At 42.5% G+C, this 27839-nt stretch overlaps 1 protein-coding gene across 1 annotated transcript in view; it reads left to right on the forward strand.

Moving 5' to 3' along the window:
- CCDC138 (coiled-coil domain containing 138) overlaps window positions 1-27839 on the forward strand; it is a 1743291-nt gene that overhangs the window by 1580954 nt on the left and 134498 nt on the right. The gene's annotated exons all lie outside the window — the stretch shown is intronic.

Below are 27839 nucleotides of genomic sequence, written 5' to 3' on the forward strand. Positions count from 1 at the left end.
TGGGGGAGCACATATCTGTTTTGTAATGGTGTATTTAAGCAAAGTTAATTAATGTTTTCTGATTGATTAATTAATTTACTGGTGGAATTGAGTGTGGTAATGGATTATAAAAAGCTGCCTGATTTTATATGTATTTATTCCATTGAAGGCCGGTGGGGCCGAGGTACCAGAATGTGTTAATAAAGAAAAGGAGGCCCATCTGTCCGTCTCTGGAGGCAGTCGGGGGACATTTATCTTTGTACCCAGACACCTAGCTAGAAATCACAAAAGATTGTTGGGTACAAAGCATAATATCCAGAGGATACATTATTCTCTTTGCCACCCTTCCACCCCCTGAGAAAAGATCCCAGAAGTCCCACACAGTCACAAGGAACAGGCAACGATAGAGATTGCAAGGTTGCTGGAAAAAAGAGTCATCCCACCAGTCCCAGCAGAGTAGAGGAAATCCTGAACACTTACTCAAGGTTCTTTTTAGTTCCAAAGAAAACGGGGGACTGGAGACCAATTTTGGATCCCAGCAGATTGAACCAATCTGTCAAAAAACAAAGTTTAGGATAGTCACGCTACAGTCTATACTTCCCTTTCTAGGGAAAGACGATTGGATGTGCTCAATAGATCTCCAGGATGTGTACTACCATATAAAAATCCAGACCATCCAGGGATCATCTGCACTTTTGGCTGGGAGCCAGTCACTTTCAGTTTCGAGCTCTGCCCTTTGGTCTCACTGCAGCCCCCAGAGTGTTCACCAAGTGCATGACAGTAGTCACGGCTCACCTGAGACTGTTAGGATTCCAAGTGTTTCCATATTTAGACTGGCTCCTCACCGCCATCCCTAAGCATCAACTCATATAAGCAAGAGATACAACCTTAGATCTTTGCGGTCGATTAGGATTACTGTAAACTGGGACAAATCTGCTTTACAGCCATCCAGACATACCGGTTTTATAGGAGCAAATCTCGTCACAGTTTCCATGACCTTAAAACTTCCAATGGAAAGTGGTGAGCCTTCAACAACAACTTCTGGACCTTATCTCCAGACAGAGAGCCTCAGCTTCAGTAGTGGTCAAATTACTAGGGACCATGGCGGCAGCCATCATTGCCATTCCATTAGACTGAATGCGCATGCAGATATTGCAGTGGCTTGTATTCACACAAGTCCTATCAAGAACTTCCAATGTCTCATCCCATTATAATAAAGTCATGCAAGAGGGATCTTCTGTAGTGGCTGACCTCTCCTCAAGTGACAATAGGACGTCCCTTTATTCTACCACCCCCCTGTTGCCACTGTGACCACGGATGCCTCCCTGATAGGCTGGGGGGGCATTTTCAGGGAAAGACAGCCCAAGGCACATGGGAGAATCATGAGGCTCATCTGCATTTCAATTTCCTAGAGATGAGAGCGGTACTTCTAGCACTGCAGTCCTTTCAAAACCTTCTCCCTCTAGGGACTATTGCAATACAGATGGTCAACATGTCAGTGGTCTGGTACATAAACAAACCGGGAGGAACCAAATCATACCCCTTATGTCGAGAAGCCTTGAGTATGGCAGTGAGCAATATCCACCCAGTGATTTCTGATAGCAATGCACATCTCAGGAAGGTCCGATGTGATAGTGGACAAGTTGAGCAGAGCAATTCTGTTGCCCCACGAGTGATCCCTGAAAGAAGAAGTAGTGGAAAGGATATTCCGCAAATAGGGCCAGCCTTGCTGCAACCTCTTTGCAACCCCACCAGCACCAAATGCAGCAACTACTTTGCCCTGATTCCCAACCTGGAGGATACCCTAAGGGATACACTTGTACACAGTTGGCCCCCGGGACTTCTTTATGACTTTCCCCCCGTTTCCTCTGATATAATTCCTACAGAAAGCCAGCACTGTGGGAAGGACCATTATTCTAATAGCCCCTTACTGACCTCGTCAAATTTGTTTCCCCTTTCTTCAGCCTCATCTACTCAAAGAACCATGGATTCTGGACCCATTTCCAGATCTTCTGATACAGTCGTCAAGGGCTCTTCATCCTGCACTTCATACCCTAAAGTTGACAGCTTGGCTGCTCCAGTCCCACGAATAGCCAGGTTCCACAATCTGTCACCTGCAGCTCAGAACATGATGATCTCTCTTTTCATAAATCTTCTACCAGGAAACTATACCTTAGCAAGTGGAAAAGATTTTCCATATGGACGTCAAGAAATAATGTTGACCCATATATGGCTTTGATTTCATCCATTTTAGAGTTTCTGACTAAACTGTTTCATGATGGAGCGGCTGCGGCAATCCTTGGCGTTCAATTGGCAGCAATTTCTAATTTTTATATTGGCGATCAAGAGAACCTCATCACGTCACACAGACTTTCTAAAGCCTTCCTTAAAGGTACTATTCACTTGAGACCACCCATTAGAACCCCAGCTGCTCCATGGAATCTCAATTTTGTGCTCTCACGGATCATTTTACCCCCCTTTGAACTTGCATCATCCTGTGATTTGAAATACCTATCATGGAAGTCCATTTTCCTAGTAGCTATTACTTCCGCTCTGAGAATTTTGGAATTACATGCCTTGCCATCAAAGCCCCATACTTGATTTTTCATAACGACAGAGTCACGCTGAGAACAAATCCTTCATTCCTACCCAAGGTTTGTTCCTGAAACAAATTTTAACCAGACTATAGAATTACCTGTGATTTTTCCCAAATATACTAACAAAACAGAACACATATTGCACAAACTCGATATACATAAGCAATTTCGATTCTATTTAGACAGGACTAAGGACTTCAGAAAGTCGGATCAACTTTTTGTCTCCTTTTCAGATTCAAAGAAGGGCACTGGTGGTAAAACACACTTTGTCAAAATGGTTGTCAGACTGTATTTCTTTCACATACAGCTCTACGCACATGGTACTAAATCATAAAGTTAAGGCTCACTCAACCAGGGCAGTTTCCACATAATCAGCCTTTCTGACAAGGCTACCTATAGATGCCATTTGTGCAGCAGCACATGGTCCTCACCTCATACCTTTATCACTCATTACAAATTGGATAGGACCTCCAGGGACAGAGCCTCTTTTGATTCTATGGTTCTGAGGAATATACTTCCATGAGCCACCTAAGAAGATGGTGCTTGGGACGCAAACCCATCAGTGAGAATAAAGGCGAGATAGAGCAACTTCACATAAAGAAGTTATGTACTCACCATAATGTTCCATGTGAGCTGTTCATCTTGCCTTCACCCTTACGTCCCACCCACCAACCCCCTACCTTTAATGTCTTGAGGGCTGGGAAGTTCAGACAAATCTTAGTAATGCTTTGTCCTTATCTATGGTGTTTTTATTCCAATTCCTATGTACTTTAGTTATCAGTATGATTAGGCAAATAAGATCTGAGGGAAGCGCTATTGTATCATGGGATAGGGAGTAGGCCACAAGCTGTTTGAAGACCTCGGGCTTTAGCATCTGGCCGAGTCGGAGCCAAGGATCGGCTTCGAACCCATCAGTGAGAATGAAGGAGAGATGAACAACTCACATGGAACGTTATGATGAGTACATAACTTATTTTTCAAGGCTTCACTACCTGCTTGTCAGACATTTTTTGGGTAGAGATATGGACCTGGGTCTTGGTTCGTCATTTGTTCACTCCCCAATCTACAAGAAGAGAAAGCTACATGGGAGGCTTCAATCCTGACTCCAGCTTCCTCTTTGCCTCGGCCATTGGTGGGTCACACTGTTGTGGCTATATTAGGTTCCTTGGACTGCTCATCATTTTCTCTTGAACCCTCCAGTGCAGCTCATTGGGAATCCACTAAGGACAAATAGCCACATCCTCTGTGTCTGTTTGGCTATCCTCTTCAAGCAAGGAAGAATCGGTCTTGTTAGCCTCAGAGAAAGAAAAGGCCATTGTTCACTTACAGAGCTGCTCTGCACAGCTTGATCCTCAGAGAAAGGACCATTCTTCATTGTTCTGTTTTTCTGGGTGGTCTCCTGGGAAAAAGAAACATAAAACTAGACATTTTTCTTCCCCTGTGTCCCAGATATCTAGGGTAGACAAGGATCAGCTGGGTTTTGCTAAAGGTTTATTTAAAGCAGTGGTGCACAAAATCCAGCCCTCGACGCAACACCATTCGGCCCTCAGAGAGTAACCCAAAATTTAAAAAAAAGTGAAAAAATGCTATGCCTTACTACAGTCACGCAAACTTTCCAGCACGTGCTTACTTGCCTAATTGACTCCTGTTGCGCACACCTCTAATTTTAGCTGCGGAAGTAACTATTCTTTGTTGTTTATAACTTGTAGTCTGTAAACAGTAGTAATTTTCTGCAAGAGCTTGTAATAAGTCATGGCTGCAAGCCAGAATAAAGTTAAACGCAAAGTTGATGTAGAAAACGGGCAGTTTCATGACTGCTGTCTTAAGTAAAAATGCCAGTCACCTGTACCTATTATTAACTCATAACGACTTACTATGTTTTGAGGTGGCCCACAGATGCATTAAGAATTTGTGTAGTAGCCCTCCCCACAAAAAGGTTGTACACCACTGATTTAAAGCCTTTCAGTCTTTACATTCTGAGTCTTCCCTTCATTCAAAAAGGAAAACATTTTCCTCTGTCTCAGATTCTGATTCCCAGACTGAGGAGCAGGAATTAAATTTAGACTGTTTTTTTCAAGTTCACTGAAAATGAAAGTATGACAATGCTGATGATGTTTTTTTAGAACAGCTCACTGGATCAGTGATGAGAATATTTGCTTGGTTATGTTCTTAGGATTTACCATGTTAAAGCTGAGCTCCTAAATGCTGTGCTGGACAAAGGGGTATTATATGGATCTTCCTCTGTTGTGGTTCTTAAATGATTTGATAAAAAAATTAAGTGCCAAAATGTAATAGAAACTTTTCTTCCAGTTGAGGTTCCTTTCATTGAAATAGAATAAACAATCCCTGCAAGTCGCAGTTAAACCAAATTTCAGAAAGCAGTGGCAGGGAGATTCAGAAAAGAAGGGAGGGTCCTCCCAAAACTAAGGACAGTATAAAAAGGTAGACTGCCTATATGCCCCATCATGTACCCCCCAACATTCCAGTAAAACTGTTTCAGGTCCAGGTCTTCACTTTCCTGTCTGGCACCAGAGAACATGCACACAACTGGGTTCCAAAAATTATTCAAGAAGGCTACAGATGGCAGTGGGATTCCCTTCTTAATTTTCAAGGGGTTCTTCTACAACCATCCAGTCAAACCTCCTTGTTTCTTCCTATCCTGAATCAAATGATGTCTTGAGGGGATATAAAACCTGTTCTCCCAGGTCAAATAGCGAGGAGGTTTTATCCAGTAATTTTTTGGTGCCAGATAAAGAACTAGATATTTCTTTTCTAAACCTTCACATTAAAATCCCAAAATCCTAAATGCTCTCTATAGTCTCCATTATCTTTTATTCCGCTCTATCTGTAGTCTCCATTATCTTTCATTCCACCTGCCAGTTTTCTAGTATTTCTGAATTTAAAACGTGCTTTTCATCACATTCTCTTTTTCAAAGATTTCAGATGCTGCAAGACTGTTTACAAAGTGCCTGGCTTCTGTAACAGTCCATTGCAGGTTGCAGGTTATTCACTTTTCCACATTTAGTTGACTCGACTTATTTTTGCAGGTTCTTTAACAAGCTGTCAAGTATCAAGTCAAGTCTGGGGGGGGGGGTATTCTTAGTGTGGGCTTTCAGGTGAACATAAAGAAATATTTTGTCATTCTATCTCACAGGATAGCATTTCTGGGATGTCTTCTGGATATATCCCTCTTGATGGCTTTTCTTCCTCAGGACAAATTGGAATTTTAGAAGGATCAGTTTCTGATATTTTCAAACCAGACTCTGACATCTGTCAGAGGAAAATCTCAGGATTCTAGGTTTTGTGGTCTTTATAATTCTCCTGGGTCCTTTGGACAGATTTTACATAATAAAATTCAGTGATTCATCAAATCAGTTTATCCTCAGCATTAGTACTCTCCATCATCTCAGTGCTGACATTTCTGAATAAGGAAGTTACTCTGGTGGGTGAATCGGTTGTGCATTAATCCAGGTCTCCCGTTTTCCCTTCAAGCCACAACTTAGTCAGTAACCACGGATGCCTCAGACTTGAGTTGGTGATCTGTATCCAAGGGGGATGAAAGTTTAGGGCCTATGAGGCAAGTAGGACAAAGTAAAATACACAAATGTTAAAAATGTAATGGCACTAATAAATACTTTCAAATCTCTGATCCAGCTTTGGATTCCAGGCCCTGTAATTGTAATCACTGATTTACCACAGAGATGTGGTATATAAACAAACAGAAGGATAACAGATTTTACCCTCTTTGTGGACTAGCCATGGTAGACGTGGAACTAACACCTCAATGCAATTTGACACTTCAGGTTACTTACATTCCATCAGAGCAGAACTTTATAGCAGACAAGCTGAGCTGAACTAGGACAGACCCTCTTGAGTGGAAGTTGCACCCAAGATTTTCCAGTAATTGATCCAGCTGTGGGGAATGCCTCAAGTATATCTGTCTGTCTCCAGTTACAACAGACAAGTAAGGAAATTCAATTTCAGGATTCTTTGCACAAAAGCCTGGAAAATAGATGTCTTCTCATGCCCATGGATGGAGATATTCTTGTTTGTCTTTCCTATGGTAACCAGGTTTTTTTCTAAACATTCAGAAGAGCTCCCCAAAGTTGATACCGATAACTCCCTTTTGGCCCAGGCAACAGTATTTCCCACTTCTCAAAATGGCCAAAGGTAATTTCCACAAGCTCACAGAATGGACTTAGTCACACAAGACAGGAGTTGGCTTCAATTTCTTCAGCTCACTACCTGGATGATAAAATTTTAATACCTTTTAAGCACCTGTTGAGGGTGTGCAGCAGGTCTTAAAGGATGCTAAGAAACCTGCTACTAGAAAATGATAGTTGGCTAAATATAAAAGGTTTTCTAGTTGGTGCCAAAGCAAGAACCAGGAGCCTTGTACGGTCCAGGCATCTATGATTCTACAGTATTTGTGTGAGTTATCCACTGGTCGATCTTCGTCTTCTATTAAGATTTCACGTCCAGGTTTCTACTTGTCTGCCTGTGGATGCTGTATTTCTACTCTGCCTCTAGTTAAATAGTTTTTGAAAAGTGTCTTACATAGCCATCCACTCAAAAGACAAGTGTCTTCTGATTTGGGATATTAATTGTGTACTGGAGAAATGTACACTTTCTCTTACTGAACCTGCTTATGAGGCTGGTTTAAAGTTCCTATTTTGGAAAATGTGTTCCTCATTCCTCTGATTTCTGCAAGCAAGAAGAGCATCTGAGTTACAAACTCTTATTGTGATTCAACTTTTTTTTCTCATCTTTCACAAAGATATGTTAACTTTGAAAAAAAGTCCTTTCTTCATGCCTAGGGTGGTTTCAGAGTTTACTTTGCGAAAGGCTATTCATCTCCCTGTTTTCTATCCCGAACCTGAAATAGAGAGATAAAGTTTTGCACACATTGTTAATCAAAATTTGGTTTGTTGAGACAGAATTGATGTAAAAGCATTATATAACAACATTCAGCATGGATTGGGGTTGGAAGCTATAGGTAAGATTATGGGTGTAGCTCCACCCCCAGATTTTATAGTTTCTCGTTGGAATTGTGTGTGTCTAACAACTACATTTTGTGTGATGGAAATGTTCATTAGAAAAATGTGACGTTATATAAAAGGTATGTAGATGATTTGATTTTAATATGCAAAGGTGATATAAATTAATTCTTCAAATTTTATGAAGGCTTGCAAGTTAATGCCCATGAGCGTGAATTTACTTTTGAATTAAGGAAGGAAACAGGTTTATAAATATTATAAAACATTCATTCATACTCTGTAATGTAAGTTATTTAATTTGTAGAAAAGCAACTGCTGTGAATAATTTCTTGCATGCAGCAGCTCCGCATCCAACACACTTGTTAGATTCTTTACCATATGAGGAACTTGGTAGGGTAGTTAGAAACACTTCTGATGTTATACAAAGAGGAGTGGAAAGTGAAATAACAAATGACAGCTTTAGAGAAAGAGATTAAACAGAAAGATATTTGTGCAGTGCCCTTCTCTTGCTTCTTAAACACAGCCTCAACCAAACACACCTGATGTACACTGCAATAGACATTTTCAAAGGCACACTGCACATGCACACCACCATCGAACATATGACAAGCATTACCTCTATACACACACACACGCACTACAAGCAAAGAGTCACTTACTCCTACAAATACTGCATGCTTCTGACCACAAGCACTTCAGCCTTTTCCAGCTTTATACACTCCACACTGTCCTTTCGACCACTCACTAAAAACCCACCATCACAACTACACAAGTCACTTACTTTATATTACTTTATATCACTCACTGCAGCTGAAACTCCCATGCACAGCACGCTTTTTCTTACCAAACTTTACTTTCAAAATACTCTTCAAGCATATCTGTCTGTATGCATGCCAATTCCTTCAATAAGTATTTACACTTAGTGTAAATATTTAGGAGCGTGCATTCATTGTATAGAACATAATGATAAGGCACTAACTGAGAATAACTATGATCTAATGGATGATGCCCAACACATAATGCATACAGAAACAGAACTGTTCTAGTAAATCAAGACATCATGCTTTGTTTCATCATAGATTGGTATGAAGAACTTTTTTCTATTTTATTTTTATTTTATGGGTGTGAAGAACCTTTATTATATTTTATTTTTATTTTGCCTATTTATTGACCAGGTAAGTTCACTGGGCAAAAGTGTCCCTTTTCAGGGGCAACCCGGACATGCTGACTTACTCAGGGTCACACAGTAGGCAAATGAAAATTGAAAGAATCAAACCCCTCTGGGCAAAGAAAGTAGCTCATTATCTGCTTAGAGCTTTATTCCTCTACACTGACTGCCAAATGATTGGAGATAGAAACATGTAAGGGGTGCTCACACCACCCACTTAACCACCTGCTACTTGAATCTTTAGTAACATAGTGAATGATTCCAAGTTAATAGTATTAATATTAAATAAAAAAATTGTGCCTGATTCTGGAGGTAGGAAATTAAGAGCTGTGCTGTACAACTAACAACAGTACTGCAAAATGTAAGCATGGCACAGTAATTACTCAAATGAATGTTTTTTTTTTTCTGCATATATCAAATCTTTTTTTTCTGCAGTTAATATCTTGAACATCAGTACTGCAATCTGTAAACACTGGAATATTATTTATGCGCACGCATATAGGTTCTTAGGTGTGTAGTAGGTTAATGACCACAAGGGCCTTTATAAGCATAGCCATGCATCCCAAATCTCTGACAAATTCTGGTACCCTAGATAAATGTAAGCAGGACCATGGGAGATGAAACATTTACAAGCAGGAGCCTGGGATATGAACCATTTGCAGGCTGCTTGTGTCCATTAGAGACATAGGTGCCAAACCGGGGATGAATTTTCTGTTCCCCATGCAATTGTCCAAGTTACACTTAAATTGGGTTAGGGAAGCAGACAAGAGGTTGTCTCTGGGATACATACCTGTCTCTCCTGCAGGTCCTATTTATATCACAACCAAGGTTTAAGTCTTTAGAACTGGTTATTCTGGTGCTTTTTGTTTTGCGGGTGTGCATGAGGTCCATCAGGGTGAGGTCTGACAATGCATTCTGTGGCAGGCATAGATCTCCCCTCAACAGCCTGTAGGAGACAGAATACAGGCATAGGGCCTGGAGGGTGGTCTGCAAAGGACATGTTACTTATGCCCTGTATTCTTTTAGTGAGGAACATCTATGAATGTTCCAGTTGTTGGATGTGCCTGATTAGGTACATACCAAAGGGGGCATATTCGAAATGATAGGTCTGATGAATGCCAGATATAGTGGAACAATAACTTCCTTGGACCTAGATGCCATACCATTGTTAAGTTGCACATCATAGAATGATTTTCTCACTACTGTAGACACATGATGGTCAAAGCTAGACCACTGTCTGTGTGCCCCCAAGTCCCTGACTACTGGGTCAGCTGTTAGGGTTGTGTTTTCAATATGATAGTTATCAGGGGTAGATGGCTTCCCAAAGGATACTATTATGCATTTCTTAGAATTTAGTTTTAGTCCATGTCTCTGACGCCAGTTTGTGTGTGTCAGCTTTTCCTGGATAATATTTGTGTCAGTGGGGAATTCTATGTCTGCTCCTAATTTGCAGTCATCTGCAAATTTAGTCAGTCAGAGGCCCTTGACATTGGCCTTGACTTCAGAGAAGTAAATGCCAGAAAAAGAGCAGTCCCAGGACCAAGCCCTGAGGAACTCAACTTGTTACTGGCCTCATTGTAGAGGTGGCCTCCCCAATTCTAGCCTCCTAGGTACTGTCTGTGAGCCAGCTGGCTATCCACTGGATGACACAGGGGTCTATATCTAACTTCTTGAGTTTGTCAACAGTGCCAGAGTGGGGTATTGCATCAAATGCATTGGCCAGGTCACAGTAAGCAGTGTGAACTGTTTTGCCCTCGTCCATTGTTTTGGTGGCCTTCTCGATGAATTCCACCAGGGAGAGTCGGCATGAACTGCCCTTAACAAAACCAAATTGGATTGGGTCTGGTTTTCTTTGTCATTATTGATTATTTCCATGAAAGTTCTTTCTATGGCTTTGCTTGTAAGACTAGTGAAATTTATGGGTCTGTAGTTTCCAAGGTCTTTAGATGGCCCACCTTTGCAGAGAGGGATGACTGTTATCCATTCATGAGAAAGAAGCCTGTTTAGAAGCTACGTTAAATAGCAGTTCCAGAGGGCCTGATAGGTCATGTTTCATGATATTTAGAAGGTTCATAGGTTCATACTAGGCTATCTGCCCTAGGGCATTTATAAGCCTAGCCAGAATGTGTTTGGCTTTCGCCACCCATTTTAAATTTATTTTGCTATGCCCTTTTTCGAGGTTAGTATACTGTGCCTCTGTCTAACAGTGACACAGAAGTGATTCCCGGGGTAAACCTACGATCTCCCATCCACTCATCAAGATTCCTCTTGAAGAGAGTCAATGAGGGACTCTGCCTAACCTGGACTGGGATTTTATTCCAGAGTGAAGGGAGCCTCTGGGTTATGAATCTGTCCCTCCAGCATGTCCTATTTATTTCAGTGCTGAGGTTCAAGTCTCTCGTCGGGGTAGCTCAATGCGATTTGGATTTTCTGAGGTGCAGCATGTCCATTAATTCCGGGTTGGTCATGGCTTTATATGTCAGGCACAGATCGCCTCTGAACAGGCGGTATGCCACTGAGTAGAGCTGGAGTTTCTTTAACCGGGCAGCATATGGCATCTGTTTGAGCCCTTTGATCCTCTTGGTGAGGTACTTTTGGGGTCTTTCCAGTTGCTGCAGGTGTCTGGTAAGGTACATCCCAAAAGGGCATTGTACTCAATTATGGGCCTGATGAGGGATGAGTAAAGAGGCACGATGACCTCCCTGATTTAGATGTGAATCCCTTCATGATTAGGTGGGCTATATAAAATGTTTTTCTAACCACTTTGGCCACGTGGTTGTCAAATGAGAGATTGCTATCAACTTGGGTCCCCAGGTCCCTAATTACTTCTTCTGTACTTAATGGATTACCACCTATGTGGTAATTTGTGGGCACTTTGTTTTTGCCAAAGGGGATGACTATACACTTTTGGCATTTAGCTTGAGGCCATGGCTCTGGCACCAGTTGTCTGTTTCTATGAGGCCCTTTTGGAGGATGCTTGTGTCGGCTGGAGAGTCGATTATGGCCCAGTTTGCAGTCATCTGTGAACTTGGTAAGCCACAGTCCATCCGTGTTGGCCTGTACCTCCGAGAAATATATACCGAACAAGAGAGGTCCCAGGACTGAGCCTTGTGGGACACCACTTGTAACTGGTTTGGAGTCTGACATGGCTCCAGCAATTCTAACCATGTGGGTTCTGTCCTTGAGCCAGTTTGCAATCCATCTAGTGACATAGGGGCTTATATTTAAGCTGGTGAGCTTATCTATAATGCCCGAGTGGGGTATTGTATCGAAGGCTTTTGCGAGGTCCAGGTAGGCTGTGTGGACCACCTTCCCTCGTCAATGGCCTTGGTGACTGTTTCAAAGAAATCAACCAGGTTTAAGAGGCAGGATCTGCCCTTAACAAAGCCGAACTGGGTAGGATCCAGTGTCTGTAGGTCCCCAATATCTTTATTTATGAGGTCCATGATGATCCTTTCCATAGCTTTGCAGACCAAGCTAGTCAAGCTTATGGGGCGATAGTTTCCAGGATCCGTTGAGGCACCACCTTTATGGAGAGGGACCACTATTGCTGTACGCCACTCTTTGGGCACATATCCTGTAGTAAGGCTGAGATTGAACAGTAGTTTTATGTTTGGGTTTAGCTCTTCTTGGAGTTCATGTAGGATGCAGCCCGGGACACTGTCTGGTCCCATTGATGCTGTGTTTTTTGCTTTGGAGAGGGCGGATCTTACCTGAGCATCTGAGATGTCAGGGGGGCAGCACTCTGCTGGGATAGATATTTGCCCTTTTGGTGGGGAGGGGAGAAGTTTGCGCTGAACCTGTCAGCTAGGATGTTGGCAATGTCTGTGGGTTCAGTGTATTTTTTGTCATTTTGGACTAATTCTGAGGATATCTGGGAATTACCACCCAGGTTCCTAACATAACTAAAGAAAGCCTTGTGATTATCCTTAGTGTCCTGTGCAATTTTTCTCTCGAAGCTGGCCTTAGACAATTTTATGAGTGCCCGTAGTTTTTTGCTAATACTGATCAGTGATGCCTTCCCTTTTTGGTATTTTGCTCTATCATTTAGTAGCTTCCTCCTTCTATTGTATAGTTTGTTTATGGCTGGGGTCCACCAGACAGGACGTCTGCCTTTGGATGATTGGGTCTTGGTTTTATTTGGGATCGCATGATCCATGCATTCCTGAAGGTGTTCATAGAATGCGTTTATAAAGGATTCTGCGGTCTGGGCCGTATTTTCCACAGGCCTGGGGGCTTTGAAGGATTCCACCTCGGTTTTGAGGAGTGTGAAATTTGCTTTAAAGAAGTTTTTCACTGTGGTTTTCTGGGCAGGGGGTGGGGTCGGGATGTGAATATCCAGTGAGATTAGTTTATGGTCTGATCTTACCAGTGAGGGATACACTTCTGGTCTGGAGCATAGAGTCCCCATGTTGGTGATGATCAGGTCCAGTATGTTTTCCCCTCTTGTGGGAGTGGTAACAAGTTGTTCCATAGCATTTGAATTTATAAATTCTAGGAACCTTTGGGCTAGGGTAATGCTCCCAGTCTATGTTTGGGTAGTTGAAGTCGCCCAATATAATGGTGTTTGGAGAGACCTTCATATTTTCCAGTGTTCTCAGAAAGGCCGAGTGGGGTTCCTGGGTTTGGGAGGGTGGTCTGTAGCAGGCTATAAACTGGAAGGCAGTTTTACCCACTGTTAGTTGCACATGGATAGTCTCTGATGCTTCGTGCTTTGCCACCAACCTGGAGGTGTGGGTATCTTTGATGAATATCGATACTCCCCCTCCTTTTGTGGTTCGGTCCAAGTTTTGGGGCCGAAAAGCATGGTATGAGGTATAACCTGGTAGTGCTGGGGTGCTCTCGGGAGCCCTGAACCAGGTTTCTGTTACTGCACAGATATCAATGTTCTCCATGCTAAGGAGAGTTTCAAGTGCGTGCATCTTGAGGTTTAGACTTCTGGCTTTGAGTAGCATTACTCTTAGTTTCTTATCCCTTGTGATACCTATGGAGGTGGGTTTGTCTTTTGAGCCTTGCCTAAAAAGGCACTATGGGGGTAGCAAGAGCCTTTGCCAATATCCGAAAGCCCAGGGGTGACAGGTGCAAGCCGTCTCTAGCGAAGCATTGTGGCTTGTCGAGCATATCATCCCAAACTGACAGGCATTGGATCCCCTTTGAATGACACCAGTACTTAAGCCAGTTGTTGAAATTGATCATCTTGTCTTCATATTGTGGCATCATTCTTGGTGAGGGTAAGATGCTACTCAAGGTCAGGGTCATACCGGCCTGGGCTACATGCTCAGAGAGCTCCTTTATGTCTCTTTTCATGTAGTCCAGGGAGGTACGTCTCAGGTCATTCACACCAGCATGGACAATGACTGAGTCATATTTATACTTGCCTTGGAGTGACCTGAGTGCTTGTGTTATGTGGCGGATCCTAGCGCCCGACAGGCTGCTCACCGTGACCCTCTCCTTGTTCAGCCTGGTGAGCGGGATGTCAGTGTGCCTGACGATAGTCACCTATTACAAGTGTATCAGGTGTGTTGTTTAGTCTTAAGGGCAGTGACTGTTCGGCACACTGGCTTTGTGAGATATGTGTTGCACGTGTTTTGTTTTGGGGTAGCAGTTGCTTGGGTGTCTGCTTTGGAGGTCTCTGCTGCTTAGGCAGATCTTTATTTAGAGCCTCCGAGTATGTTTTTGTGTGATTATGTGTTTGGTTTGCTGTCGTGGTAGGTCTATGTGAGACTGGAATTGTAGTGAGTGTGGTTTCCTTCTCCTCCTGACTGGTTATGCCAGTACTGAGTTGAGAGAGCTTAGCCTCCAGTTTGGCTATATGGTTGCATCTCTCACATGTGTTGGAATTTGTTGGGAGGAGGAGAGGGTTGTCTGTGTACATGAGGCAGTTGTAACATTGCCTCAAGATTCCTAGATTCACCATCTAGACCGGAGAGGAGATTGACAACTGACCTTTGGACATGCTATAATAATATTGGGAATTCCTTAATAATTGAAAACAAGGGCCAGTGGGGAGTGAGGGTGTAGTGCTTTTAATTTTTAGTGCTGACTTATATAATTGCTTTAGCGAGCAAGTGCCAGGTAACTTAAGTGCAATGTGTTACAGGTAACTTAAATGCAAAAACGACAAACAGTAACTTTCTTTCAAGTGAAACAAGGAAATAAGTACAGTAAGCAATGCAGATATCACTAGTGATCCACAGAAGCACTGAGAAGCCGCGTATTAGGTGGAATTAGCGTTCCAGGGAAATAACAAGCAAACAAACAACAAGCATATAAACAAAGCTAGATTCAGCAGGCCTGGATCTAGTCTATGCTACAGCAAACAAGGTGTACCAATTTCAGTAAGATACAGTTCAAATGTTCAGGCACTATAAACCTTTAACCAGAAATTCCCAGCTCAGAAGGGCAGAGTCCAGCCTCTTCTCCCACAAGAGTGCAGACCACGAACCTTCTTAATGTAAAATAACTGGCCTGAAGCCCAAGTGCTTAAACCAGAACTAATACACTTTAAGGTGTCCTGGGATACTGTCTGGGTCCACTGATGTAGTGTTCTTGACCTTAGAGCATTAAGGACCTGTTTGCTAGTGATAGTAGTGAGAGTCTGATGGTATTTCCATAAGGGTGGTTGAGTGGGAGAGAGTGGTAAGGTTGGAGATTAATTTTTTGGCCATAGGTTTGCTATATATTCTGGCTCAGTATAGCTGGCTCCTTTAACAATGAGCTCCAACCGCTGATGAGCTCATTGATTTGGTCTCACGGTGGGAGTGGAAGGAACCTGACTCATTTGAACCAATACCTAAGAGGCCAGATTGGATTCTGGCTTCACTTGTGGGGAAGGAATTTTGGAGTAAGGGAGTGCCCATGGATTCCATGGTTATGGTGGTGGCCACCAAGAAAGAACTTGCTGAACAAAGTTCCTCTGTTTATCACCCTAACAGGGAGTCTAGGGCGATGCACAGGTTTAGGAAGCATGTCTATGTTTCAGCGACCTTTGCTTTTAGGTCGCTGAACTATTTGGCACTTTTTAATATATTGCAGGGACTTGATCAAAGAACTTTCAAAATCCCTTTCAGGGGCCATTTCTACTGAGGCTCAATCATCTGTGGGCTTTCAAATTCATCCATGAGGCTTATTTCACATCCAGCTAAAGGTGCCTCGAGGGCAACAGGTTCAGGTATATCCATTAAGATGCATGCCTGGTTGTTTCGCTTATGTGATTCTGCGGAACCCTTCAAGTCCTTGTTCGTCAATGCTGCCTTTGACAGCAGTTCATTGTTTTGCCCAGAAGCGAAGGACATGTTATCCAGGTGTGAGAAGGATGTGGGCGTTTGTTTTTCCACCCATCAAAGATCCTTTTCTAAGAATCAATGAGGTGGTTGGAAAATGTGATTCAGAAAGTCCCTGGGTCCTTTCCTGGATGCATGTAGAGAAAGTTCCCTGGGGCAGAGGAGGAACTCTAATAGACCACGCCATCCCCACTGCAGAGCCGGCCTGCAAAACTAGGATCCAGAGACTCTTTATTTGATGGACCCTACCAGCTGTCCTGAAAGGAAGCCCAATTGTCCCCCTCTGGAGGCAATAAGGGGTCAACTATCCCTGAACCAGAGAGAGCCTGGCTAGAAATAACAGTTATAACATTATTTCCAGAGGTTATATAATTCCCTTTTCCCTTCCACCTCCAACTGTACACACAATTCCCGATGTTCCACCCTATCAGAGGAAAGAAGCAGCACTAGAAAAACAAAGCTGCTAGGAAAAAAAAGAGTCATCCAAGGGCTCCCGCCAGACCAGATAAAATCTGGAACTTAATCAGGATTCTTTTTAATGCCAAAAAAAACAGGAGACTGGAGACCAGTTTTGGATCTCAGCAACTTGAACAGGTGGATCTCAGCAACTTGAACAGATCTGTTTGACATACAAAGTTTCATATGGTCACAGTTCAGTCCATTCTCCCATTCCTGGTTAAGGACAACTAGATATGCTCGATAAACCTTCAGGATGCATACTGTCACATAAAGATGAACAGACACTCCAGAAGGTACTTACACTTCAGCTGGGAACCAGTTACTACCAGTTCAGAGGATTGCCCTTTGGCATCACCACAACCCCAAGGGTGTTTATTAAATGCATGGCAGTGGTGGCAGCTCACTTGAGACTGCAGGGATTCCAAGTGTTTCCATATCTAGATGACTGGCTCATTATCGCCCCAACCAGGCATCTGTTTATACGGCAAGAGATCAGGTACTTCAAATTGGTCTTCTTCTGGGGATAACTGTAAATTGTCAAATCTCACCTACAACCAACTCAAATTTTGGAATTCATAGAAGTAGTTTTCAACACATCAGTGACGGCCTCTCTTCCTCTATCAAGAGTACAGACTATAATATTCCAAGTCAAGAGAAAAATTCACAGTACCATTGTTTCACTCAGTTAATCCTTCAGCCCTTGGGGTCAATATCCGTTGCCATAATTTTAGTTCCTCTAGCAAGGCTTCATATGAGAATTCTCCAGTGGATGTGAGCAACACAGTGGTCCATTCTTTACCAGCATATGTCAACACAAATAAGGATCACTCATGCATGCAAGAGATACCTCTGGTAGTGGATTAATTTGGATCAAGTTCTACAAGGCCGCCCTTTCATTCTCCCTCAGCCCAAGGCTGTAGTGACCACAGGCACTTCCCAGTTGGAGGGTACACTTTCTGGATAGAACTGTCCAAGGCACTTGCTCCCTTGAAGTGGCCAACTTGCATATCAGTGCCCTAGAGATGAGGGCAGTGCATTTAGTGTTGCAGTTCTTCCAGAACTCTCTCCCCTTAGGGGCAGTTGCGATTCAGACAGACAATATGATGGCGGTTTGGTACATCAACAAACAAGGAGGACCCAGATCTTACCCCTTGTGTCGAAAAGCACTCAGAGTGTGGCAATGGGCAATCTCATCCAACCGCTTTCCACAGCAACACACATTCAGGGAAATCCAGCTTGATAGCAGACAAATCAAGCAGGTCCATTCTTCTACCTCACGAGTGATCTCCTAACAGGAAAGTGAAAAAGTGATGCCTTTTTGCATTTTTTTTTTTATTTTTTGACTTCTTCCCTAAACAACAAATGCAGCAGGTACTTTACCCTAATCCCTCCTGGGGGGGGGGGGTCACTGAGGGACGCTCTATTTCACAATTGACCCCCCTCAGTCTAATTTATGTTTACCCACCAATCACTCTATTTCTGAAATTCCTGCAGAAAGCTGGCAGGTTGAAGAGCAAAGTCATCTTCAATGCACCTTACTGGCCTCGTCAGATTTGGTTCCTTTTCCTGTGGCCTCATGTTCTTTGCCAACCTTGGATTCTGATCTGATTCTAGATCTCCTGTCACATCTCAAACCTCAAGCTAACAGTGTGGTTTCTCCAATTCCGTTAATTGCCAGTCAATGCTCTCTTCCCCTGTCCATCATATCCTTATATCTTCCCATAAACCTTCAACAAGAAAACCTTATACAGATAAATGGAAGAAGTTTGTTTACTGGGCACTACAAAACATATTGACCCCTTTTCAGCTCTGATACATAACATACTTGAATATTTAGCTTTGATCTTTAACAAAGGGGTGAGCTCCTCGACCATTAAGGTTCAATTAGCAGCAGTATCTAATTTTCAGATTGGATTTGAAAATTCTTCCGTGACCTCTTCTGATCTTTGTAAAGCATTCTTGAGAGGCACTCTTCTATTGAGACCCCCGTATAAAGATGCTATTCCACCATGGGATTTGACCTTGGTACTGCAGGCCTTAATTCATTTCCACTTTGAACCAGTAGCTAAATGTGACCTTAAGTTTCCGACTTGGAAAACTGTCTTTCTAGTGGCCATTACCTCAGCTAGAAGAATTTCAGAACTTCAAGCTTTCTCAGTGAAACCTCCCTACTGCTATTTCATAAGGATAGAGTTATATTTGGACTTCCAAGATGGCTGCACACTAAATAACAGCGTGTTTCTACCTCTCCCTGTGTGAAAACAGAAACTCAGCAGAGAAGGCTAGTAGTCTTGTGTTTATGGGTAAATTTCAGTAACTGGCAAGTAAGTGCACTGCTTCGATGTCAGGAATAAAGAAATACAGAAGACCTGGAAAAAAATCAGCTACAAAAAGTGAGGAAGAAACACTGACTGGGGAAAGTTCTGCAGCTGTTCAGCAAAAAGTAATGCAACCTTCAGACATGACTTCCAATAACCTACAGGAAGATATGACAACTGCATACATACTTGGTTAAACTAAACAAACCACTGATGGGGAGTATATTAACACAAACAACAAAAGGCTGGAAAAAAATGAAAGAGGCTTTAAATAGATATTCAGATGAGATGATAAAGCTGCAGAAATCCAAGGTCGAAATGAAGAAAAGGCTGGCTGAATATGAGACTGCTCAGGAAGAGATCCTTCAAAAATAATTGAATTAGAGGGTAGAACACGAAGGGAAAACCTAAGATTTGCAGCTATACCAGAGAAGCTGGAAGGAACAGACTGCAGCAATTTTATGAAAGCACAAATAAGCAGCTGGACTATTATTCCAAGGAGTTGTTAGTTGAAAAGGCACATCATGTGTATGCTCTACACCAAGCTGTAAGAAAGCATTCTAGACCTTTAATAGTAAAATGTAATCCTACCAGCAGAAAGAGTTGATTCTGACAGAACTATGGTAGAAGGACAAAATACTAAAAGTGGGAGACAGCACAGTGTTTGTGGAGAATGATTGCTCACTGTACATCAGGCAGGAGTACATTCATTCCACTATTCTGGGAATGTTGAGAGGCAAGTGTGAGATTCAAACTGCTGTATCCAGCTGTCTTTAAGGTATTCTTCCTTGGAGGGAAAAATCATTTTTGATATAGTGCATGCTGAGGAGGAAATACAAAAGTTTGTCCAACAAAAAGTGAGCTGTGAAACAGGAGATTCTGCTTCTTGTTCTTCTGTTAATAAAGACCACAGAGAGACTGCACCTGTGAAACCTTTTACAATATTTCAGTGGAAAATGTTGGAGAGAGGGAAGGGAGCATGAGAGTTGACTAGAAGAATCTAGAGTATGTTGGAAATGAAGCAGAGACAGTATTTGGGTGATGGAGAAGAACAGTAATAAAACCAGTAACTCAATGTGGGATTACAATGCAATAATCATATTTGCAATAATTATATTTGTGAAATATGACAAAATAAGAAAATCTGGAAATATTGGACTTTTTCAAAATTTCTTGTATTTGTGGGGAACTCAAAAATGTATGCCCTACTTCATGTCATTAAGGGTCAAGCATGCTTTGGGGAGGGGAAGAGAGGGAAGAAAGCTAACTGTAAGTAAACATTTTCTTTAATAGTACTGTATTTGTGGTGTATGGTTTTCTTTTCACTTTATTTTTAAGTGTAATGAGGATTGTAAACAGGTGCTGCTGCTGTTCTTTTTCTCCCCTCTTCTCTCTTTCTTCTTGTACAGTTTTGAGAAATATAGGCAATGCAGTGTAAAAAAGCCTGGTTAAAAAGGCATGACAAAGTTAGAATTAATGTGCTTTTTTTCATTCTTGCATGGGGAAATCACTGTGTTAAGGACCTTAGATTGATTAGTTTTAAGAGGGAGCAAGTAAATGGAAAAGAATATTGAATATTATGCAACTTTTTTCTAGCAAATGCCTGTATACTTAATAGCAATTCTGCAGCTGGTCTTCATGTTTCCATGGAAACAACCTGATAGAGAAACTGGGGACAGTCTGGTGGAAGGGGATTGGCTGAGGGTAAAGAAGAAAAAAGAAAAGATAAATTGGCTAGGGCATAATGTTCTCTGATAGCAAACAGAGTTTTTTTTCCCAGCTGGGAAGGCTTTAAAGATAAGACAACGCCATTAGACTTGAAGTAAAGGTTTTTTATTGCAATGGGGATACTAATATAAACAGGTGCTTTTGTTTTTTTTTTTTTCTTTTTCTGCCTTCTGTCTTTTTCTTCAGTTTTAAGAAATGTAGGCACTGCACTGTAAAAAAGGAGGGAGAGAGGAGAAGTGGGGGGAGAGAGAAGAAAGGTCTGGTTAAGAGACTACGACAAAAGAAAAATCAGTGTGCTTTTTCCCATTCTTGCATAGGGAAATGACTGTGTTGAGACCCTAGACATTATCCAGTAATAAGTTACAAATAACTTAAAATACAAAGCATGTAAATGAAAAAGCATATTAAATATTATAGGTTCATAGGTAGGTACTAGGCTATCTGCCTGAGGGCATTTATAAGCCTAGCCAGAGTGTGTCGGCTTTCACCACCCCATTGATTAATTAACTGATCCTCTGTCCAACAGAGCCAATGAAGTGATCCCAGGGGTGTATTTTCTGTTACCCATCCACTCGTCAAGGTTTCTCTTGAAGAGTGTTAGTGAGGGGCTCTGCCTGATGTAATTTGGAATTTTGTTCCAAAGCATGGGAAGTCTCTGTGACAGGAATCTATCCCTCCAGCATGTTCTATTTATTGTTGTGATGAGGTTTAGCTCACTAGAGTGTGTGGCTCGCAGTGACTTGGATTTCTTTAGGTGGAGCATGTCCATCAATTCTGAGTTGGACATGGCTTTGTAAGTCAGGCAGAGATCACCTCTGAGTAAGCGATATGCCACTGAGTACAGCTGGAGTTTTTTCAGTCAGGCTGCATAGGACATATGTTTGAGGCCAGTAATCCTCTTGGTGAGGTACTTTTGTGGTCTTTCCAGCTGTTGGAAGTGTCTTGTGAGTTACATCCCAAATAGAGCATTGTACTCTATGATGGGTCTAATGAGTGATGAGTAGAGGGGCAGTATAACCTCTTTATTTCTAGATGCGAACCCTTTAGTAATTAGATGGGCCACATAGAAGGCTTTCCTAACTACTTTGGCAATATGATTGTCAAAGGGGAGATTACTATCTACCTGGGTCCCCAGATCTCTTATTACCTCTTTTGTATTAAGGGGGCTGCCACCTATGTGGTAATTCATGGTTGTTTTCTTTTTCCCAAATGGGATGATTATGCACTTTTTGGCATTTAGCTTGAGGCCATGACGTTGACACCAGGTGTCCGTCTCAGTAAGGCCCTTTTGGAGGATGTCCGTGTCAGCCAGAGAGTCAGTTATGCCTCCCAGTTTGCAGTCATTGGCGAACTTGGTTAGCCATAGTCTTCCTGTGTTTGCCTGTACTTATGTGAAGTACATGACAAACAGTAGGGGTCCCGGGACCGAGCCTTGCAGGACACCACTCGTGACTGGTTTAGAGTCGGACCTGGAGCCAGCTATTCTTACCGTGTGAGTTCTGTCTGTAAGCCAGTTGGCAACCCATCTCGTGACATAGGGGTTTATGTTCAGGCTGGTGAATTTTTCTGTAATACCTGAGTGGGGAATGGTGTTGAAAGCCTTGGCGAGGTCAAGGTAGGCTGTGTGAACCACCTTTCCCTCGTCTATGGCCTTGGTGACTGTCCCGAAGAAGTCAACCAGGTTTAGTAGGCATGATCTGCCCTTAACAAAGCCGAACTGGGTCAGGTCAAGTGTTTGGAGGTTCCCAATGTCTTTGTTAATGAGTTCCATGATGATGCGCTCCATAGCCTTGCAGACCAGGCTAGTCAGACTTATGGGGCGATAGTTACCAGGGTCAGTTGTGGCCCCTCCTTTGTGGAGAGGAATAACCGTTGCTGTGCGCCATTCTATGGGCACATAGCCTGTGGAGAGGTTGAGGTTGAACAGCATGTTTAGTTGGAGGGTTAGTTCGTTCTGTAGTTCGTGCAAGACGTTGCCTGGGACACCATCTGGTCCCATTGCCACTGTTTTTGGCTTTTGAAAGGGCTGTTTTCACCTGTGTGTCTGTGATTCTTGGGACACTACACTTTTCCGGTATTGTTGTGGGCCCTTTTGGAGGTGAGAGGGGGGTGACGTTTGCACTGAATCTATCTGCCAGGATGTTGGCAATATCAGTAGGTTCACTATATTTTGTGCTATTTTACACTAGTTCAGTGTATATCTGCGAGTTGCCACTTAGATTCTTAACATAGCTAAAGAAGGCTTTGTGGTTATCTTTTGAATCCTTGGTTATTTTTCTTTCGAAGTTAGCCTTGGATGATTTCATGAGGGACCCTAGATTCTTACAGATACTGATCACTGATGTCTTTCCTTCTTGGGATTTGCTTTTTTTCTGAACTAGTTTCCTCCTCCTGTTGTATAGCCTGTTCATTGCAGGGGTCCACCAAACTGTTTTCCTTCTCTTAGAGGAGTGAGTCTTGGTTTTGCTAGGGATGGCAAGATCCATGCATCCTTGTTGGTGCTCATTGAGTGCATTTGTAAAGGTTTTTGCATCTTGGGCAGCGTTATCCTTTAGCGTGGTGGCTGTGAAACTTACCACCTCTGTCTTAAGTAAGGTGAAGCTTGCTTTAGAAAAGTTTTTTACTGTGGTTTCCATAGTTGGGGGTGGTGGTGGGGTGTGGACATCCAGAGTGATTAGTTTATGGTCTGATCTCACCAGTGACGGGTTGAACTCTGGTGTGGAACACCTGTCGCCCATGTTGGTGATGACCAGGTCCAATATGTTTTCACCTCTGGTAGGGGAGTTTACCAGCTGATCCAGGGCGTTTGAGTTGATGAATTCCAGGAAGCGCTGGGCCTGGGAATTTGTACTCGAGTAGTTTTCCCAGTGAATGGTAGGGTAATTGAAATCGCCCAATATCAGGTTGTTCGGTAGGACCTCCATGTTTTACAGTGTCTCCAGAAAGGTGGAGTGGTGGTCCTGGGTCATGGAAGGTGATCTGTAGCAGGCCAGAATTTGCATTGCAGATTTGCCCGATGTTAGTTGCACATGGATGATCTTAGCGGTATCATGAAGCGCCACTAACCTGGAGGTGTAGGTATCCTTGATGAATATGGATACACCCCCTCCTGTTGTGTTTTGGTCCATGTTCTGTGGTTGAAACGTGTGGTATGAGTTGTAGCCCAGTAGTGCTGGGGTACTCTCTGGAACCTTGAACCAGGTTTCAGTTACTGCACAGATATCAACGTTCTCCATACTGAGGAGTGCTTCGAGTGTGTGCATTTTGAGATTTAAACTCCTGGCGTTGAGTAGCATAACCCTCAGTTTTTTTGTTAATTGTGCTGTTTACGGAGGTGGATTTGACTTTTGAGCCTTGCCTAAAAAGGGCACTATGGGGGCAGCAAGAGCCTTGGCCAGTATTCGAAAGCCTAGGGGTGACAGGTGCAAGCCGTCTCTTGCGAAGCAACGCAGCTTGTCGAGCATGCCGTCCCAGGCTGACAGACACTGGATTCCCTTTGAATGACACCAGAAGCTTAGCCAATTGTTGAAATTGATAATTTTTTCTTTATACTGAGGTATCATTCTTGGTGAGAGCAGGATGCTACTCAGGGTCAGGGTCATACCAGCCTGGGCTACATGATCAGGGAGCTCTTCCATATCTCTTTTCATGTAGTCCAGGGAGGTACGTCTCAGGTCATTCACACCAACATGAACAATGACAGAGTCATATTTATACTTGTTCTGGAGTGACCTGATGAGTGCTTGTGTTATGTGGCGAATTCTGGCTCCCGACAGGCAGCTAACAGTAACCTTCTGCTTGTCCAGCCTAGTAAGTGGAACGTCAATGTGCCTGACTATAGAGTCCCCTATTACTAGTGTGTTAGGTATGTTATTTCGCCTTAAGGGCTGTGATTGTGCGGCACACTGATTTTGCGTTTTATGTGTTGTCTGGTTTGTGACGGGAAGTGCAAGTTGTTTGGGTGTCTGCTTTGGAGGTCTCTGATGCTTTTGCAGGTTTTTATTTAGAGCCTCTGAGTATGATTATAAGGCTTTTTTCTGGTAAACAAGGTACCTTTAGCAGTTTTGTGTCTGGTTTGCATGTCACTAGAAGACAATTTGATGAAGATGACTTGGAGAAAGTGTTTACTGAAAGGATTCAAGTGTTGTTTTTCAGCTGGGAGAACTATAAAGACAGACAAAAATCAAATAGTACTTAGTAATAGCAGAGGCTGTACCATACATCATAGCATGACTAACCATTATTTTTGGTTAACTTTAGCCTGTCTGTGTGGCTGTCAATTTAGAACTTTTGTCCTTAGTAGGAAGCAAAAACTTTAGTATTTAAAGATTTACATAGTTTTGTGTGTTAGCCAGGGTGGTGCAACGGTAGCATTGTCGCCTCACAGCAAGAGGTTCTCCCATTCGATTCTTGGCTGGAGCGCCTTCTGCATGTCCCCCCCCCTGCGGTCGAGTGGCGTTCAAAAGACATGTGTGAATGGGCATGCCTTCATTGAAGGTTGGGCGTTGGGCTGGCACCTCAGCACCGTAAAAAATCAACTGCCAATCATTAGCGGACCGATGTTCCGCTGTGGCGACCTCTAACCGGGAAAAGCCGAAAGAAGAACAACATAGTTTTGTGTGTTAACAGGTTGGGGGGGTTGGAGGGGTTGGTTGTTCTGTTTGAGGGCTTTCAAATAACAAAACAACAAGTTACGTAAGATGTGGCATAGGCTGAAATGGATACGACAAGAAACAACTGTATAAAAGACCAAACTGCCGAACAATATATATAAGTAACATAAAAGTTGGAACTAGACATTTAACAAAAAGGCAGTTGTACATAAAAGATGGTAATAATAACTATATAAGAAAATTATGTTTTTTATAATTTCTTTGTCTGAATGGTCTTACAGATAAATATAAAGAATGAGTAGTGAACTATATTAAAAAATGTAGAGTACAAGTAGCTTTGCTACAGGAGACATACCTGGAAAGAACTGAACATGTGAATTTAATAAAGAAAGGTTTTCAGGATGGTTATTCATTGGAATGTATGGGGTAAAGGAAAAGGGAACTTTTATTAATTGCAAGAGAAGCTCCAATAGTGATAGAAGAGTGAAAAAAGATAATGGAAGATGTATAGTATTAAGGGTCTACTAGCAAGGGAGGATGGATTACACTGGCATGTATTTATATTCCACTTAAAACAGTTATAATGGAGTTTAAGATAATTCTGGGAGAAATAATCCGCTTTCAGCAAGGAATGTTGCTTATAGGTGGAGACTAGAATTTGGTTTGCAACAGTGAAGATGTGTCTGGTGGCCTAGAAGGGAAAATATAGCAAAGGAGGGTAGAGTTTTGAAGAAATTTATGAAAATATTCAACATGGAAGATGTGAGTTCAGTACTAGGAGGTGGAGTGAATTTACATATTATTCACCAAGATACAAAAACTGAAGTAGGCTGGATAGAATTTATATCTCACAGTAACATGTGCATTTAATTGAAGTTTTTGAAACACACCCAATGATTATTTCAGATCATGCGGAAATAATAACTAAAATAAAAATGTAAGGTAATGAAATAAAAATGAGACACTGGCACTTTCCCACCTATTGGCTGAAAAGAGAGGAATGGGTTTTGGAATTAATTCAGGAGCTACTAGAGAAGATAGAAATGTCTTCTGAAAATATAGCTAGGGAGTGGAATACAATTAAAGTGGAGTTTAAAGCTATGGTAGATATAAATGAAAGGGAGATATGGCTAAGAAGTAACGAGTTATTTAGGGGAACTGACAAAGTATTGCAAAATAGGGGGGATCCCTCAGAAGAAGAGCAGGAGCAACGGCAGAATGCTAAATAGAATGTAAGGGTTTACCTCAGTAATATGCATGAGTTTAGAAAGATTGCTGTTAAGCAACTGTTTTTTGATGATTATTCTAGAGCACAAAAACTTTTAACACGACTCAGGCAACAGAAAGTGGAAAGGTCTGTCACCAAGATTAGGGAGCCTATAACAAGGCAGATAAGAGATTCTGTAGAAGTATTAGAAATATTTTAAAAATTTTATGAAAGTTTGTATAAAGCAGAGAAATATGGAAATCAAGAAAAGGTGTTTATGGAAGAATTACATATGCCAGGGTTAGAGGTAGATGAGGCTCAATTACAAACAGGATAGAAAGAGATGAGATAAAAATGGCTATGTATAACCAGTCTACAGGAAAGTCCTCATAGGCTAATAGGTAGGTACTAGGCTATCTGCCCGAAGGCATTTATAAGCCTAGCCAGAATGTGTTGGCTTTTGCTGCCCCCTTAGATTAGTTCTCTATGCCTCTGTCCAGCAGAGCTACTGAAGTGATCCCGGGGGTAAACTTTCTGTTTCTCATCCACTCGTTAAGGTATCTCTTGAAGAGTGTTAGCGAGGAGCTCTTCCTAATTTAGATTGGAATCTTGTTCCAAAGCATGGGAAGCCTCTGGGACAGGAATCTATACCTCCAACACATCCTATTTATTGTTGTGGTGAGGTTTAGGTCCCTAGAGTGTGTGGCTCGAGGGGATAAGGTTTTCTTTAGGTGGAGCATGTCCATCAATTCTGGGTTGGACATGGCCTTGTATGTCAGGCAGAGATCACCTCTGAGTAGGCGGTATGCAACCGAGTACAGCTGGAGTTTCTTCAGTCGAGCTGCATAGGGCATCTGTTTGAGGTCAGTGATCCTCTTGGTGAAGTACTTCTGTGGTCTTTCCAGCTCTTGCAGGTGTCTTGTAAGGTACATCCCAAATGGGGCATTGTACTCTATGATGGGTCTGATGAGTGATGAGTAGAGGGGCACAATGACCTCTTTTGATCTGGATGCAAACCCTTTTGTGATTAGGTGGGCCACATAGAAGGATTTTCTCACCACTTTGGCAATGTGATTATCAAAGGAGAGATTACTATCTACTTTGGTCCCCACATCCCTTATTACATCTTCAGTATTTAGGGGGCTACCACCTATGTGGTAATTTGTGTGTACTTTGTTTTTTCCAAAGGGGATGACTATGCACTTGTTGGCATTTAGCTTGAGGCCATGATTTTGACACCAGGTATCCGTCTCAGTGAGACCCTTTTGGAGGATATCTGTGTCAGCTGGAGAGTCAGTTATAGCCCCTAGTTTGCAGTCGTCTGCGAACTTCGTCAGCCATAGTCCTCCTGTGCTTGTCTGTACCTCTCTGGGGAACGCCACTTGTAACCGGTTTAGAGTCAGACCTAGCTCCCTCAACTCTCACCATGTGGGTTCTGTCCATGAACCAATTGACAACCCATCTTGTGACATAGGGGTTTATGTTCAGGC

Source organism: Protopterus annectens, chromosome 5.part0, assembly GCF_019279795.1.
Source record: "Protopterus annectens isolate FY-2018-M chromosome 5.part0, PAN1.0, whole genome shotgun sequence".
NCBI lineage: Eukaryota > Metazoa > Chordata > Ceratodontiformes > Protopteridae > Protopterus > Protopterus annectens.